We start from the raw sequence: 18,864 nt of genomic DNA on the forward strand, positions 1-18,864 counted from the left end.
ACGCTAGACAATCTGAACATAACCAAGGGGGCAAGAGGCTACCGATGCATATTGAGCAGGGGACCCACGTTATCAAAACTGAACCTTAAGAAGATGAATCTTGTAGCACCAAGTAGGCGTGAGGAGGCACCGCAGGTAGAGGAACAAAGGTCAATGGTTAACAATCATGCAGGCTGGCTGCATCACCACAATGATGGGACAGAGCTGTGAGATAAATAACCAATCTTTATGGAGCTTGACACTGTGTTTTAATCTTCACACTAACCCAGAAAGGGAGTTGTGGACGTCCAAGTTAGCAGATAAGGAACCCAAAGCAGTGGGGAGTTAGATGCATTGCCCAGGAGTTCACAGCTTGTCAGAGACAAAACTGGGATTTAAACCCCGATCCATCAGAATCCAAAGTCCTTATACTTTCTAACATCCCCGTGCATAAGTGGGCATCCAGCTCCTGCTTGCTGAGATGGGGCAGGAATAGTTGCCACAGTGATTGGAGATGGATCAGGCATGAGACAGGCAGAGAGAGGCTTCCAGGTTTCCCTTTTCTTCTACAGCACGTGCAGGGTTAACTAGCAATGAAGGCATCATATACCGCTGTTCTTTGGCTGGCTGGCTGAAATCTGAGTTTCACTCCTGCATCGAATAAAGGCCCCTGGGAAATTTGCTGGGGCTACAGACTTTCTGTCAACTAGGAGGATTGGAGTTTTGCCCCTGAAAGAGGCCGATACCCTGCAAGCTTGGACTGTGGAGTCTTTATTTGCATTCGGAGCCCCTGATGCTTCTTCCAGAATCACAGAGGGAAGCTGGTGTCTATTGAGAGGAAAGTGGTGTAGATGGAGCTCTGCGCTGGATTATAGCTCTTAAATACACACACACACACACACAAAGAGGAACATGCATTGAATAGCATCCTATCATAGAGCGCTAAGATAAGTTGGAGGCACGAAGTTCATTTCTTCTCTCAGAAGATAATCTTTATGGAGTAGTAGTTACTGTGTCATTTGTCATGGGATCATTAGTGATACTAGATTCTGGGTAAATAATTAAAGAGACTCACATGATCGTATGATATAATGTTATCACAGGAGCAATACAGCAACACCTTTGCCATATTCTGTAAGTTACGAGTCATCACAAGCCCTGCCCACACACAAGGGGAAGCGATTATATAAGAACATGGAAACTGGAAGATGGGGTTAGAGGGACACCTTAAAGTCTGCTCAAGACAGAAGCAGAAAAAATTCATGTATTAGTCAGGGTTCTCCAGAGAAACAGGACCAATAGGCTGGAGAGAGAGAGAGAGAGAGAGTAAGATATTAAGGTTTATTATAAGGAACTCACTCAGGTGATTTTGGAGGCTGAGGAATCTCAAGATCTGAAGTAGGTAAGCTGGACACCCAGAAAAGCCAGTGGTGTCAGTTCCAGTCTGAAAGCCAGCAGACTTGAGACTCAGGAAGGTTTTGGTTCAATTACAAAGGCAGGAAAAGATTCCTGTCCCAGATCAAAGCCTTAAGACAGGAGGAGTTTCCTCTTACTCGTGAGCGGGTCAGCCTTCTTGTTCTATTCAGGTCTTCAACTGATTGGATGAGATCCACCCACACTAGAGAGAGCAATCTGCTTTACTCAGTCTATCAATTCAAATGCTAACCTCATCTCAAAACACCCTCGCAGACACACCCAGAATAATATCTGACCAAATGCCTGGGCAGCCTGTGGTCCAGTCAAGTTGACCCATAAAACTGTCACAACAACACCTTCCAGGTTAGAGATAAGCCTGTGAAAAAGTGAGGAATAGTCCTGGACCAGGGTGAGGCAAGCTAAGTGCCCAGGGTATACAGTTTAAGACAGCCCTAATTCTTAGGGTTGTCCAAGGGCAGGGGTGGCACCTGAGGGTGATGGCCTCTTTAAATTTTACACCCCGGATTCCTCACTCACCTCACCCTAGCCGGGGCCCTGGTAAGAATCAGTGAAAGGACTCACAGGTGGAAACTGTGTCTCTCTCAGTGTGGCTGAGGAAAGGGGGCACGTGGCTCATGAGACAGTCAGGAGATTTCGGAGAGCTGAGAGCAGGCTTTGACGGCTCTGGCCTCTCCAGATGGGAGTGCTGGGAACGTGCCCCTCAGGACCCCCCGGATGGGAGGGACCAACCACATGCCCAGGGCAAATACAAGCAGTACCCCCTCCTCTCACCACCTAGACTTGCAAGAGAGACACTGCAAAGTTCAAATTAGGTAGTATTAAAACTCATCCACAATAGCCAAGACGTGGAAAAAACCTAAATGTCCACCAACAGATGAATGGATAAAGAAGATGTGGTACGTATATACAATGGAATATTACGCAGCCATAAAAAAGAACAAATCTAAATGTGGAATCTAAAATATGACACAAATGATCCTATCTATGAAACAGAAACAAAATTAGGGACATAGAAAATAGACTGGTGGTTGCCAAGGGGGAGATGGGTGGGAGAGAGTAGGAGTGGGAGTTTGGGATGAGCAGATGCAAACTGGCATATATAGAATGGATAAACAACAAGGTCCTACTGTATAGCACAGGGAACTATATTCACTATCCTGTGATAAACTGCAATGGAAAAGAATATGAAAAATAATATACATGTATAACTGAGTCACTTTGCTGTACAGCAGTAATTAACACAACATTGTGGTTCAACTATACTTCAATAAAAAATAAATTAAAAAAAAAGAAAGCTTACCAACAAAGGAATGGTAGTTAAACTTAACAGTAGACTTTACTTCCCAGCAATAGATGCCAGGAAAGGGGAAGTATCATCTTGAAAGTGCTGAGGAAAAATGACTGATAATCTAATAAAAAGAAAAATAAATAATAGCTATCAACTTTTGAGCACTTAGTATGGCACCCTGGAGGTCTGTACTCAGCAGAACAATCATTTCATGAGAGTGAAATACAGACTTTCAGACATCCAAAGAATTCACCAACCACTGGCTCTCGATAGAAAACAAAATCTGCAGGACGATGGGTAAGGATGGAGAAAACAAAAGTGAACACGGAAACTGGTAAAATATATTGCTAAATATATTTAACAATTAAGAAATGGATAATAATGACTACTTTGTGTTTTTAAGATGGTAGAATTGAAAATGATAACAAGAAAGATATAGAATATTTAATAAGTAAAGTGTCTGAGATAATTTGAGATAATAATTGAGATAAAGAGTACACTTAGACTTGTTAGAAAAACGATTAGTTGTGTATAGATATTGGAAATAAATATGAACAAAAGAAAGAATAAAAATATTCATCATCACACAGTATATATTGCACACCTGCTCTGTGGGAAGCTCTGTTCTATGCACGGATGATACAAAAAAAACAAGACAGAAAAGTCTCTTGACACGTGGATTTATTCATTTAAATTGTAATGTGTTCTTACAGTAACTATGGTTATTTTTGACAATGCTGAGACACCCACTTCAGATTTTCTTTCTAGAAATAGGAGGTGCATATAAACCGTAAACAGGGCCCTGCTGGTCATGGAGGAAAAAAAAAAGAAAGTCTTCTTGATGAGAATCTCAATTCCACTAGAAAGTCTTCTTGATGAGAATCTCAATTCCACTGTCCTTAGCAATTACCATACCTGATGTGACACACATCTTCTCCCCATGGCTTTAACACGAAAGGTCATAAATGGCTGAGCTTTAACACACGACACAACTGAACTCTGTAAGGTAAGAGGTGAGCCAGGCCAGACAGGCGTGGGTAGGGGAGAGGGGCGGACCATGGGGAAAACCAAAGCACGGAGTGGGCTCAGGCGACCAGATGTGGATTCAAGCTCCATCCTTTCCTCTGAGCTGCGCAACCTCGAACAAGTTAGTTACCTTCGCTGAGCCTCAGCTTCCTTGTATGCAAAAATCACCAATTCACGAGGTTACTATGAAAACCAGATACAGTAAAGGACATGATCACCCTGTAGGAGCTCTCAGCTGATCAATAATAGGTGTCCAGATGCTGATCTGAGGCCCCTCAGATATGATTTATATTTCTCTCAGTGTAATTTAAGCCCTTGGAGGACACGTGCTGGTTCTTATGTATGTTTGTATTCCTTAGTATTGCGTGAAGAAGATGGTCATTTCTTAACAAATATTCCCTAATTGAAGTAAACGAAATGAAATTAGATTGGATTGGCAATCTCAACACGATAAAATTAGAACACAATAGAGGACGCCATCTCATTAAGGGCTGGTTTTCGTGGCTTTTAGAGAAATATCATAGAAATTCAGAGAAGAGGGAGACTAAAGTAGGCTAACCAAGCATTTATTGGAGATGTGTTTTATTGAACTTCTGTTCTGTACCCGACATTATGTCAGTTCTTCTCCCAAGCTTTATCTCATTAACTCCTAACAACACACTGAGAAAAAGTACTATTACCTTTATTTTACAAATGAGAATCCAGGGGTTCAGACAAGCAAAGTATCCCAAAGTGACCATGGGAAAGCAACAGGGACAGGGACAAAGTAAGAAGCCAGCTCTCTCTGTCCCCATAGCCCCCTTCCCTCCTTGTCACTCAGCCCCAGGCTGGGGCTGGGGGAGGCCACCTCTGCTTGCTTCCATTTATTTCTTTTTTGTTTCTTCTGCTACATTGGCTGAGCTGCACTCACCATGCCCATTTTCAATTATAGCCTGCATGCCTGTGCTTTGAAAAACATAATTTATTTTCCCAGTCAGACCAAATAGAAAACACAGTTGTGTGTTTAAATACTAATTAACCTTTCACAGCTGCATGGCTCGCTCTCTCATTCTCAGCAAAAATGCAGGACAATTCTTGACACAATTTCTTACTTGAGTCCACCACGTGGAGGTCTATTGCAGATGGCTAGGAGGACCTCCACACTTGAATTAAACTCCTTTAGAAAGAAGAGATGACCAGGCTTCCCTGGTGGCGCAGTGGTTGAGAATCTGCCTGCTAATGCAGGGGACACGGGTTCAAGCCCTGGTCTGGGAAGATCCCACATGCCGCGGAGCAACTAGGCCCGTGAGCCACAACTACTGAGCCTGCGCGTCTGGAGCCTGTGCTCCGCAGCGGGAGAGGCCGCGATAGTGAGAGGCCCGCGCACCGCGATGAGGAGTGGCCCCCGCTTGCTGCAACTAGAGAAAGCCCTCGCACAGAGGGAAACGAAGACCCAACACAGCCAAAAATAAATAAATAAATAAATAAATTAATTAAAATATTTAAAAAAAAAAAAAAAGAAGAGATGACCATGGGCATGGTCAGTAATGTGCTTTTCTCTCTGCATTGAGAATTCTAAGCTTCCTTCGCCGTAGGGTTTGCATGGTCTGTTCCAAGGATGGCTCCACTGAGGTCCCCATGGACATCATTCCCATTGACCATATTATTTCCCTCTGTCTGAAATCTCTAGTAGTTAAAAGGGCATGGGCTTTGAAAGCAAACAATCTGCCCATTTAAATGAACTTCATGCATCACTCAAGCCAGCTTAAAGTTTATTTCAGTAATCACTGCTTATCAGCATCATAATTTTCTTATGCTGCTTCCCATCACCCACTCAGCAGCTCCTCCTTCTTCAGCCTTCCTACTTTCATAGCTGTCTCCTCCAGTTTGGGGCCTCACTTGACATCTAAATTCTTGCATTGCCACTTGACTTTGGAGTAGTAATACCTTGAACTTCAAAACCTTTCTAGACTATGACCATTTGCCTCTCTCCCCAGTCCGAGTGCCACACTCAGAAAGCCCTCCTCGATCCTCAGTACCATTCTTTGATGAAACTTAATGACACATTTAATTTCGGACACACTGAATTTACAATGCTTGAGGAGATATTCTAATGGAGATACAACTGGATATGTTGGTTCAAAGCTCCAGGAAGACAGCGCAAAAGACAAGAAGATAATGGTGTCATGGAAGATAGAGAAAAGTAAGGGATTTCTAGAAGAAAAGAGTGGTAAATGGAATCAGATGCATCAGAGAAACCCAATAGAGTGATAAAAGGATGTGTTCATTAGATTTTGCCACAAGGAGGTCAATGCTTTTCTTGTCAGGTACATTTACATGAGTTGGAGGCCAAAGTCCCCAGATTGCGACAACTTCAAGAGAAAATGAGAGGAGAGAATGTTGAGACAGAAAGATTACCTCTTGATTTCAAATAACCTAGCACAGAACCTGACACCCAGCAGGCTCTCCAGATATTAGTGTTGAATGAAAGAAAATGGAGGAGTGAGCCAAAGTAGAGGGCAAGGACCCCAGTGCCTTACCTTGAGAAAATGGCCTGAGGATTTTGCTCTCAAAAGGAGTCCACAATCCCTGCCCCCACCTTTCCCCTTTGTAACCATTTTGAAGTCTACAAGTCTGTTTCTGTTTTGTAAATAAGTTCATCTGTATAAGTTTTTTAGATTCCACATATAAGTGATATATGATATTTGTCTTTCTCTGTCTGACTTACTTCACTTAGTATGATAATCTCTAGGTTCTTGGGATTAACATATACACACTGCTGCCTATAAAATAGATAATCAACAAGGACCTACTGTATAGCACAGAGAGCTCTACTCAATAGTCTGTAATAACCTATATGGGAAAAGAATCTGAAAAAGAATGGATATATGTATATGTATAACTGAATCACTATGCTGTATGTCTGAAACTAATACAACATTGTAAATCAACTGCACTTCAATATAAAATAAAAATTAAATTTAAAAAAGAGCCCACAATTTAGTTAGAAATATATAAGTATACAGGCAACAATTACAATATGACTTTTTAAATGTGTACAATTACGTATTAAATTGTGTGTAACATATTGAGGCATGAGAAAAAGGGGCTGTCTGTGTGCTTCCTTTACAAACAAAAGGGTGACGTCTTCTTGGCGATCTAATCTTCAAGTCAGAATCCTGCTTGACTAGTGTGTCAAGAGATGACATGTTTCTCATTATTAATTTACAATTAACAAGTCCTCTGGAGACTAATATTCATTCATTCATTTATTCAACAGATATTGATTGAGTTCCTACAATGTATAAATCAGAATGTTCACCTATCAGGTGACGGTGACCAGATTCTATGAGGAAAACCAGAATGTGTGCATTTCTTGGGTAGAACATGTGCTCTCTGGAAACAAAATTACATCAAGGTCCATATTACTAATCCGACAATTGCTGCCAACATTGATTTGGAATGAGGGGAGTTAGTTGGGTAATCTTAATTACTATAGACTTGGAGCAATGGTAGACCAATGGCTCCATTTTTGCCATTGATACTGACTTTCCCAGTTGACGAGATTTACATGTGGGCAGGTTCATCTCCCTTGGATGTTAATAGAGAAATTAAAAGCCATTCTTTTACGAATTTCTTTTCATTGAAGTGCTAACTTTATTTTTAACAACAGACTATATACCATGCACGATGGTAGGAAATGTATATTCACTCACTCACTTCTTCATTAATTAAAAGCATAAATAAAGGGCCAGACACTAGGAAAGTCAATTTATATTCAGGAACTCATTCAACAGATTATATACCGAGCACCAACTACGTGTGTATCTCTACTAACTCATGTACCCCTCACAAAATGAGGTGTCATTATACCCATTTTACAGATGAAGAAACTGAGGTTTTGGAGACCCCAAGCAGCTTTCTCAAAGCCTATCTGGTAAGTGGACAGGTCAGATCTGAGCGCAGGTTAGCCCGGCTCCAGGGCTTGTCCCCACCGTAACTCATGATCAGTCCCCACATCTTCTATGACTGCAGACATCGCTCTTGCAGGGACTGGGAGAGTTTAACACGGAGCTCTCAGCCCAGAAGCCAGCATCCTGGGAACCTCTCACTCAGCCCTGGCGCTGTTGTTTCTGATGATACACTTCTGGGCGGGCTCTGGCTCCAACTCCACATCAAGTTATCAGGGACCATTCATTTTGCAGCATTTTCCAACCTGCCTGCCAATCCACTTCCCGGGCTGATCACACAAAAATCTCCTGGGCCAGGATGAAACTCAATCCACCCATGGCCCTGCTTACAGGCAGCAGACAGGAGCTGGATCTCTCCAGGGACTCCTGCCTCAGCATGGCCACAGGCCATCCTCAGAGACAAAGCAGTTACTTTGGACACGGGGGATGCATTTTGGTGAATGAGGAGGCGCACACTTTGGAGGAGGTACAAAAAGCCTGTTACATCTCTCGGGGCAGCGCAGGGCAGAGGTGAGAACACGGCAACCAGAATCAAAAGCAGAAAATGTAGATCAAGATAGTTATTGAGCACAGATTCTATGCCTGGCAATGTGCTAGATAGAGAGTTACGTAAGAGGCGGTCCCTGCCCTCGAAGAGTCCACTGTGTCCTGTAGTGTCTGCGGAACTAGACGCAGCAGCAAATAACCGCCACCTGGGAGACTGGAGGTTTCAGAGAACCAATCCAATTCTGCAGGCGGCTCCCAGCACACTGTTCTGAAACTCCTCCTCATGCAAACTCGAAATACGCTCTGATCCTCACTGTTAACAGTGGGTAATGGGTATGACAAAACACGCCTACTACGCTAATAAAATATAATGCTCAAATCAAGCAATAAAACTGCCCATTCATGTACATTTTTTTATCTCCCTGTATAATAAAAAGAATCACATTCCCCTAAGAAGAATTTCTTAAGTCAGTGTGCCAAGCCCCTCCCCTAGTAGCCCATTGATGTCGCAGACAACATCCCAGGGGGCACATCCAGAGGAAGGAGGAATAAGGAGGAATCTTGGTTTGGGTTTCTATTCCTTTGTGCTACAATATGGTTTAATGGTTTAAGTCTGAGGTACCATGATCCCTAATTCCTGCTGGGACTCCTCTGGGGAAATGTGCAGGCACAGCCAGGTAAAATTTATTTCTTCTTCCTCTCCTTTTCTTCCATATACTACAAGTTCAGTGTCTCAGCTCTCTTTCCATTGCACCTGGCCTGTCATATTAGTACACAATTTGTTTGTACATGAACTGCTTGGAGAGTGTTTTTGTTCCTCATCAAAAACTGGGCTGCAGTCTTTGTCGATGTATACGGACAGTCTGCCCAGACATCTCTTCTTCCCCATAAAATAGAGGCCGGGACATCATGAGGGTCTCACTCTGGATCTCCAGCCCCAGAAAAGAGAGGGTAAGACATAGGATTAAAACAGGAACATGGTTGAGGTATGGAATTTCCAGGAGATAGTCTTTTACTGGCTTTTTCATGCAAAAAAACTAGTAAAATTTGTATTTGACACATTGTATTAGGAGACTAGGATTCTTAATAAACATGCAGGCAATTCCTGTAGGCATTTACAATAATCTTCAAACAACTCAAAAGTTAAATATATGAATGAAGGGAATGGGGAGGGTGGGGACGATGCTTTCTGAACTTCTGTTTTTTAAAAAGAATATTGGGTACATAAATGTATAAAACAGAAAGGCAATGGATGAGAGGGTACTTATTTTTGCCTAGACCGGGAGGCTCAGTGGATACTCTGGAAAAGTGCTACCATTTTCTTGTTGGATGAGCAGGAGTTTCAGATGAACAAGAGGGTGGCAGGGCAAATTCTGGAAAGTTTTCCTAAATTACTTTGGCACCTTGGGAGTTGAGAGTGTTTTCTTCTGGTCCATCATAACCGTAAAGTTACTGTGAGGTCCCTGATCCGGACACACATATTCCTTGTGAACGGCAGAGTCTTCTCTTGTGAAGTCACTGTCATTGTTGTTTGGGTGCCTGAAATCATTGGAGTTCCAGAGCTCTCTTGGTGTGTCACCTAGGCAGTTAGCACTTAGAGTGTCCGTGCATCAGTCCATGCTCTGCTGAAGCCATCTTGGAACAGTAAGCATTATCTGAATAAGGGGCGCTGCATTGTAAATGTTTTATTCCAACCCCACGAATTCTGTAGCTAGTCCTGACTTGACCAGCCCTGGCAGGGAGAAGGGGCCATCAATCTGGGGGGACAGGAGCAGATCCTATAAGCCAGTGGTAGAAGCAGACAGGGGAGGGCACAGTCTGAAGAGGAGCAGGGGTGGGCACGGGGGATGAAGTGACAGAGCCAGAAAGTGGGCTCAGACTCCGTGACGCATTTGCCACTAAGCTGCCGCCCCTCACACCACTCTGAGTCGGGAGTCCTATCCCTGGTCAACACCCCTTTGCACCAACCCTGATTACAAACCCACTTCACCCAAACCCATGCCCTCCTGGCACTTTGGGGCTCATTTCTGCAATAGGGTGCCTCAAGTAGCCCTAGTGTTCCTCAACATGGCCTCAAGGTAGATGCTCCAGCTGGTCCGAGGGTTGCTTTCTGTCATCCTTGGCACACAATCGGCCAACAGCACAGTTCTCCCTCTGGCAGGGATCCAAAACACATCAGGAATAAACAGAAAATGGATAGAGTTTTTAGCTCCTCTTATGGGGATTGTTACAGGAAGGAAGGGCTGGAGGGAAGAAGCTGTTCAATGGGCTCAAACAATGTATGCATTCACTCAAAGATCACGGAAGCTTAGGTGGGAGAAGACCTCAGAGGCCCATCCACTGCTCTGAGATGCTGGAATGCCATATACCCACCTGCCTGACAAATTCTTACTCATCCTTGGATACGGCCTTATCTTTGCCGTCTCCTTGTTGGGGATGGAACTTGACTGTAAAACACAAGGGAGAAATGTGTACATTCTTCCTGAGGGCAGGGGGAGGGAGTGATGAGAGAGGTAGCATGAAGTTTGCACCAATGAGATGGCGGGAGACTCTTGAAAGATACTCCTCCTTTCGTAGTTGGCAAAGACACACATAGAAGAATGCTTGCATGTTGAGGATTGGGGTAGGGAAGACAGCCTGTAACTGTATGGATATTGGGAGATTTGAGGAACTTTTTCAGGAGGTTAGGAGTCCACCCAGATGTTACAAGACACACACACACACTCACACTCCTCTTCTCCCACTTGCTGTGCTAGAATCTCTTTGCAGTGATGGTAAGACACTGGGACTTAGCTTGCTAATTGGGGATTGGATTGTGATGGAATTGGAAAGGTCAACAGTGGCTAAAATGATCTTTATAAACAGCACTGAGGTTGAGATTTGGAGGAGAGAGATGTTGGGTCAGGAAGAGTTAGGAAGCTCTCTAAGATAATATATGGTGTAATTTTCCTTTTGCCAACATTTGCTGGAAAAAAATAGTAAAGGAATGTATTATCCTTTTGGACATCAGCAGTCAGATTGATAATTTGGGAAACTGGTCATCTTGCTGAGGTCAAGTTCTAAGTTAAATGAGGATGGGGGAGAATGAGTGGGGCAGAGTTGTAGCCAGGAACGTGGCCACCCAGCTACAAACACCCTATTTCCCAGCCTCTATGGCAGCAGGAAAGGCTGTATAATCAATTTCTGGCCAATAGGGTGTGAGCAGAGGTGCCATGAGCACTGTAGGCTGAGCCCCTAAAAGGAAGGGGCACGCCCTGCCCTCCTCTTTCCCCCTCCAGGTAAAAGTGGAGCAGCTGTTTTAGACACAGAGGTGAACACCAGCTCTTGAGGACAGTAGATTGCCTGGGAACACTTAGCTCTGCACTGTTATATAAGAGAGAAATGAACTTCTATAATTTTGCAATAAGGAAGGTGACAAGATAAAAACAACTGCCCCTCTGAAATGTCTCTGCCCCCTTTCTGAAAAGTATCCTGATATATTTAGAAATGTGTGTGTGTGTGTACTCCTGCTTATTTTACAAGATTGTTGTAATTGTTCTAAGGATAAAATCCAACGAAAGAACACATGATGAAAATGCTCCGAACAAACAAATGCTTTATGAATATGCATTATTTAGATGGTGTCAAAACCAAACGCTTTGCTTTTTCCCCATCAAACTTGCTCCTTCCAACATACTCTCCTTCTCAGTAAATTGTCCCTCCCTGCTTCTCAGACCTTAAGCCAAACACCTTGCCGCTTCCCTTCCATTCACACACCCAGAGTGCTGCAAAGTCTTCCAGGGCTCCCTTGACAACACATCCAGAATCTGACCGCAAACCACCACCTCCCCTGCAGCACCCTGGCCCTTCCACCAACTTCTGTTGCTGGATTGTTGCAGTGGCCTGAGACTGGCTCACTGCTCCGCCCCTGAGACCTGCTCCCCAAGCTGCAGCCATAAGCATCCTTTCAAAGCCTGACTCGGATTGTGCCCACCCTGGCCTCCCAACACTCAGATGTTTCCCATCTCACTCAGGGAGAGAGCCGAATTCCTTCCCATTCCCTGCACCAGCCTCCGGAACCAGGTCTCCGTCACGCCTCTGACCTCCTCTCCCACCAGTCTCACCGTGGGTCCCTCTCACACCAGCCCCACTGGTCTCCTGTGTGCCTTGGACACACCAAGCCATCCCTGCTTCAGTGTCTCTGTACTTTCTCTTTCCTCTGCCTCGAATGTAATCCCCGGATATCCCACCTGGACTCCTTCAGTGTCTGTTCAAACCCTTTTCCTAAGGTGCTCCTTGACCAAAATGTTTCACCCCAGGCACCCCATCCCTCTTCTGTGCACATGTGTGTCTATGCGTGTGCATGTGCATCTCCCTCTATGTAACATTGTTATCATTGTGACCCACTGTATCTCTTTGCTTGTTTATTGTCTGTACCCTCACCTTTGGGGTGTAAGCTTCATGCGGACAGGGTTTGTTCATGTTATTCACAGCCTTATCTACGAAGCCTCGAAAAGTGCCCTACACATTGTAGGTCCTCAACTAACACTGGTTAAATAAATGATTGCATGTGTAGATGAAAGGATGGTGTCTGCGAGCTGAAAGGAGGGTGCGAATGGAGGAAAGAAGGCGACCAGGTGAGGTGGGCTGAGGTTACGGGGGGACAGAGGATGGGGACGTGAAAATATAGCCATGCAGGATACGAGCATATCCTGTCTCTGCATACAAGCTGCCAGGGCTTGATGACGACCGGATTGAAAAGTGGGAGAGGTGAGCATGGGTTCCAGCCTGGGTGACCGTCAGCAGAACCTGCCAGAGGTGGGCGTCCAGGGCCAGCTGAGGAGGGATGATGGGGAAGGGGCTGATGGAGGCTGGTGTGTGCTGCCCCTGCAAAGGGAAGGGAGGATGGGGATGGGATGATAAGTGAGAGTCCGGGCTGGGGGGAAGGGGGGCTCCTTGAGAGGCACTGGGCTTGGCCTGGGAACACGGAGCTCGGTTTCTAATTCCACCTTAATAGCTAACATGCTGTGTGACCTTGGCCCGGCCACTCCTCTCTCGAGTCTGTGCCATTTTCTTTCTTTCTTTTTCAGATCTCTCTCTTTATTTCTAATAATATGTCTTGTCTTATTTTTTAACTTTATTTTTTAAATGTCGTATTTTTTTTTGGCTGCACCATGAGGCCTGTGAGATCCTAGTTCCCCGACCTGGGATTGAACCCGTGCCCCTTGCGATGGAAGCGTGGAGTCTTAACCACTGGACCACCAGGGAAGTCCCTTGGGGTCTGTGCCATTCTCTGGACCGGCCATCTCTTCCATCTTTCATCCTTGCCAGGCTGGCGTCTAGGAGGAAGCTGAGGGACCCAGGTGGGCCTAATGGCTCAGCAGCTGGGTCAGCCCTGCTGGACCGTCCCTAGCTTGCCTTGCCTGGGGACACACCACACTGCTTCCATAGGCTTCCGGCTCTTGGGCAGCCTTCCTCCCGAGATTGCCTGGCAGCTAATAACACAGTGTCTGCCACAGATTGCCTCCCCCACCGTTTTTCTTCGAGATAACAGCACATTGTGCTCTCTGAAGCCAGAGGGGGCTGGCGCTGACTTGCTCTTTCCTCCTTGTTTGCCGCCGATGAGCTTCAGGATTCTGCTAAGGAAGGCATCGGGTGCCCGCCCTCACTGTTTCCGCATTGCAGGGAAAAGAACGATGCCAAGGAGAAGGGTTTCGGGTCCTGGCTCCGGCCCGAAGCTGCCTGCAGGATGCACTGGTAGTCAGACAAGCACCGACAAGCCTGGGGACCTGGGGAATGGCCCCAGCACTGCCTCCGCCTGACCATATGGCCTTGGGCAACTCACTGCGTTTCCCTGAGCCTCTGTTCCTCTCTCTGTGAGATGGGATCCTGATTCCCTCCCTGCCAGCCTCACATCATTTTCACTGTGCGGATAAAGGGATTAGCAGGCCCTAATCTACTCAGTAATTTTCAAAAGACTGTTTACTCTTTTTGTTTAACTTTTTATTTTATATTGGAGTATAGTAGATTAACATTGTGTTAGTTTCAGGTGTACAGCAAAGTGATTCAGTTATACATATACATGTATCTATTCTTTTTCAAATTCTTTTCCCATTTAGGTTGCTACATAATGTTGAGCAGAGTTCCCTGTGCTATACAGTAGGTCCTTGTTAGAAGACTGTTTACTCTTAAGGGACTTTACTGTTTCTGGTTCATCCCTCCTCTACCTAGAATCCCATCCTGGCCCAGGGCCCCAGGGTTCACCAGGACAACCAAACATAGACAGAGGCGAATATGTCCCCATGGTCCTTTGTTGATTGTCTGCCTTCACTGACTTCATTACGACCTTTGTTGGTGATGTGATGTGATTTTTCAGATTTATTGAAAGGAATAACTTGGAAAACAATTTATATTGGTTAAAACTCCTTCTTCCCAATTACCCTATTTTCATAGACCCTCACAGTTCATTCTTTGTCACCATAGCAACCCACATCTTAGGAAAAGAAGAGTGAAAAGAAGAGTGAGTATCATCAGGATGGGTATGGGAGCCTGAAAACACAGCCTCATGGGAGACATGGGCCCTCTGCAGACCTTTTTGACAGTCTCATGAGTGTTGGTCCCCTCATGACCTCAGAACCTTCTCAGGAGCCCCCCGGTGCTCTTCACACCTGGGCACCAAGGACATCAGTCAGACTCATACACATCCTTTTGTAAAATCTTGGAGCTATACATGGGATAAGTACCAAAATCATGTAACATCTACAGGTCAAATAGGGGAAAACTGGAAACTCGTGTTCTAAGGGAGTCACTGTATAGTTGGGTATCTCAAGTTCCACACTGCCCTGGGGGATGAGAGCTACCATAGTAGGGAAGATCAAGTGCAAACTTCTAAAGTTGCTCCCCCGTCCACACACACCAGCCAAGACAGTAAATAACAGGCAATAACCATCCCTGATTGGTGGGGACGGGGGAGAAAACACTCTTCTTAAGAATCTAAGGATTCGGGCAGTATGCGTTGTCCCCATATTTCTATTCCGTTCACTCGGTGGCTCCTCCGGAAACCAGACAGATCACAGAGGACAGCTCTCAGCTCTCACAAGCTCACCAAGTGGAAGCCGGATGGCCGCCCACATCCCAGCCGTAGTATTTAACTAGAGCAGATTGAAACAGCCTCAGGGCATGGTATATCGACATTGATTTGGCAAATATGTCTGTTGCATCCAGGAAGAAAAGAGGATCAGAAACGGTTTGCATACACGTGGAACGGGCAACACTATGCACTTCAACTCTCCTGCCCGCTTTCATAAAACTGTCAAAAAAGATCGGGATGAGCCAGACATGCCACAGAACTTCACTTGGACGTATTATCTTGGTGATGTTGTGCCGATAGGGCCAGATGAGCGAGGGGCAGCTGGCACACCGGAGACCTTGGTAAGACGCATGTGCTTCAGAGGGTGACAGAGAAACCTTACGGAGATTCAGGTTCTGCCACATACAGAGACTGTTCAGGGATTCAGTGGTCCTGGGTCTCTGGGGATCCAGGGGCCAGGGGCATGCCTGGACACCATCTTCAAAGTAAAAGGGAAATTATTTCATCTTGCATCTGCCTCCCCAAACAGGGACGCTCAGCATCTGGCGGGCCTCTCCAGGTTCTTGTTGGAGCACTTGGCACATGTAGGATAATACTCTGACACATAGATGGAGCGACGTGAGAGGCTGCCAGCTTTGAGTGGGGACCAGAGTGCAGAGGGCTCTGTGGCAGGTTCAGGCTGCAGTACAAGGAGCTGCCTGATGAACCAGGTCACTCAACCGACCTGATGCTGCTAGAGGTGTCAGTGGTGGGAAGAGACGCCCTCCGGAGTGCGTGGCGTGCTCCAGGGGTAGATCCCAGCAGGACATTGGATTTTAACCAAAGGCCATGCCGTCTACAGTAGACTCTCATGTCTGTTGAAAACAACTCCTGTGTGCTACTGGTCTCTGGTCGAGACAGAATGATGGCCAGGAGACACCATGTGACCATCTGGCTAGAACCACCCATCATGAGCTGAGTCAGAACCAATAAGTCATAAGGCTCGACAAGATAAGCAGGCAGCTCTCATGAGAAAGAAGTGGTGGATCATCCAGACCAAGCAGGTGCAGCACCAGAGGGCTGCACGAGCAGGTGCTCACACCACCATGGCCTGCACCACTGTTGCACCAGTATGCCTGTGCCTATGCCAGTATGGGGGATGCCGTATGACCAGCTGAGTGCCAGGTACCACCAGGACAAATAGCTTCCGTTTCCCACTGACAGCAAGCCCATGAGAGCAGCATTCAATTTCTCCCACAGCTGAGAGAGCCTGTGTCTCCCAGAAGCCAATCACCTTGCCCTCCAGGTGAGTTTCCAAGGTACAAGGTGAACCACACTCTGTCTTTCTGCTTTACGGACTCCCTGTCTGAAGCCAACATCCTACAAGATGAGCGGGACCTCAAAAGGGAAAAGAAGTAAAACTTGAACCTTGAAGAGAACAAGTCCAGCCCTAGGACAGCTGGTCTGGGGCCCTCTAAGGGTGATATTCCAGAAGGAGCCAGGACAGCTGAGGTTTCCAAGCTGGTCATTTGCCTGTTTCCTCTCAGACCCTTCCCTTCTGCTCTGGGCTTCCTAGCCTCCTGCACCAGCTCCTCTGGACATGTTCAGACAATGGGAAGGGAGAGGAAATAAAACCATGCTGGCTGAGGAATGATCACAAGAACTTAAAAGTGAACTAAGTCAGAAAGAGAAAGACAAATACCATATGATATCACTTATACGTGGAATCTAAAATATGACAAAAATGAATCTGTCTACAAAGCAGAAACAGACTCACAGACATAGAGAACAGACAGGTGGCTGCCAAGGGGGAGGGGGAGGGATGGAGTGGGAGGCTGAGGTTAGCAGATGTTAGCTATTATATACAGAACGGTTAAACAAGGCCCTACTCTATAGCACAGGAAACTATATTCAGTATCCTATGATAAATCATAATGGAAAAGAATGTTTTAAAAAAGAATGTATAGGGACTTCCCTGGCAGTCCAGCAGCTAAGACTCCATGCTCCCAATGCGGGGAGCCCGGGTCCGATCCCTGCTCAAGGAAATAGATCCCACATGCTGCAACTAAGAGTTCCCATGCAGCAACTAAAGATCCCGCACGTGGAAACAAATGTCCCGCGTGCCACAACTAAGACCTGGCACAGCCTAATTAATTAATTAATGTTAAAAAAATAAAATAAGAAAGAATGTGTATATATATATATATATATATATATATATATATATAACTGAATCACTTTGCTGTACAGCAGAAATTAACACTTTGTAAATCAACTATACTCCAATCCAATCAAGATAAATAAATAAACAGATGAATAAATAGATAGATAAATAAATAAATAATTTTTTCAAAGTGTTTTACCTGGAGGAATGAAGATTCAGGGGACATCAATATTCAAAGGGCTATTGGGTGAGAGTTTGGGGTTGTGTTATGTGGCCCCAGGACCCAAAAAGGAGGGTTCAGGGAGACGACTTGCAGGTCGAGATGAGGGAGAACTTTCTTATAGAATGGGGGGGAGCAGGCAGTCTGGAGAAGTGGAGACTCCTTTCATGGGGCGTGTGCCAGCTGCAGAGGTGGTTCTACCATCTGCTACAGGATCACACTCAAGGTGCTTTCTGGTTCTCAAATCCAGCCCATCACCTGCTTTGGTAAACAGACGTTTATCAGAACATGGACACGTCCATTCCCTCACATATCATCTGCGGCTGCTTTCTCACTACCACGGAGAATTAAGTAGCTGTAGTTGTGAAAAAACCCCTATGGCCCCCAAAGCTGAAATATTGACTCTTGGTCCCTTTCCAGTAAAAAATTTGCCACCCCTCCCTGTAACTCATTTTTCTGGAAAGCTGTTGAATCTGCCAGATGCTGGAGGGAAAGTTGAGTAGAGTTGTTGAGTTGGGAGAGAGGATTCCCCTGAAAATGATTGAAATCATTTTTTTTTCCTAACAGAACCTGAGACAGGTGATTATTCTTGTTCCTTTTAATTCAATTCCTTTCCCCATTTCTTCGTATTATACCCTGAGCTAGCAGCTCGGTCTCACCCTGGAAGATGTTTACACAGATATCCCCCTGAGCTAAACTTTCTGTTTCCTACGGATTAGACACAGATATTATGGTGATTAAAAATATAAAATAGGGCTTCCCTGGTGGCGCAGTGGTTGAGAATCTGCCTGCCAATGCAGGGGACACGGGTTCGAGCCCTGGTCTGGGAAGATCCCACATGCCGCGGAGCAACTGGGCCCGTGAGCCACAACTACTACTGAGTCTGCGCGTCTGGAGCCCGTGCTCCGCAAGGAGAGGCCGCGACAGTGAGAGGCCCGCGCACCGCGATGAAGAGTGGCCCCCACTCGCCGCAACTGGAGAAGGCCCTCGCACAGAAACGAAGACCCAACACAGCCAAAAATAAATAAATAAATTTTAAAAAAGAACAGCTTTATTAAAAAAAATTATATACTATATATATATATATATATATATATATAAAATAAAATGCCTTGGGAAATTTAGCTCTAGAGGAAAGGGACAGGCCAAGATCCAGGCAGCTATGGCTGAGAATTATAACTGGACAGAGCAAAGAATTAGTCTGATGACTCCCCCACCCAGGGCTTGAGTGTACCATAAAGGTGTGGACTCATTAAGCCTTCGTTA

The sequence above is a fragment of the Balaenoptera ricei genome, chromosome 17 (assembly GCF_028023285.1).
Source record: "Balaenoptera ricei isolate mBalRic1 chromosome 17, mBalRic1.hap2, whole genome shotgun sequence".
In the NCBI taxonomy this organism is placed as follows: Eukaryota; Metazoa; Chordata; class Mammalia; order Artiodactyla; family Balaenopteridae; genus Balaenoptera; species Balaenoptera ricei.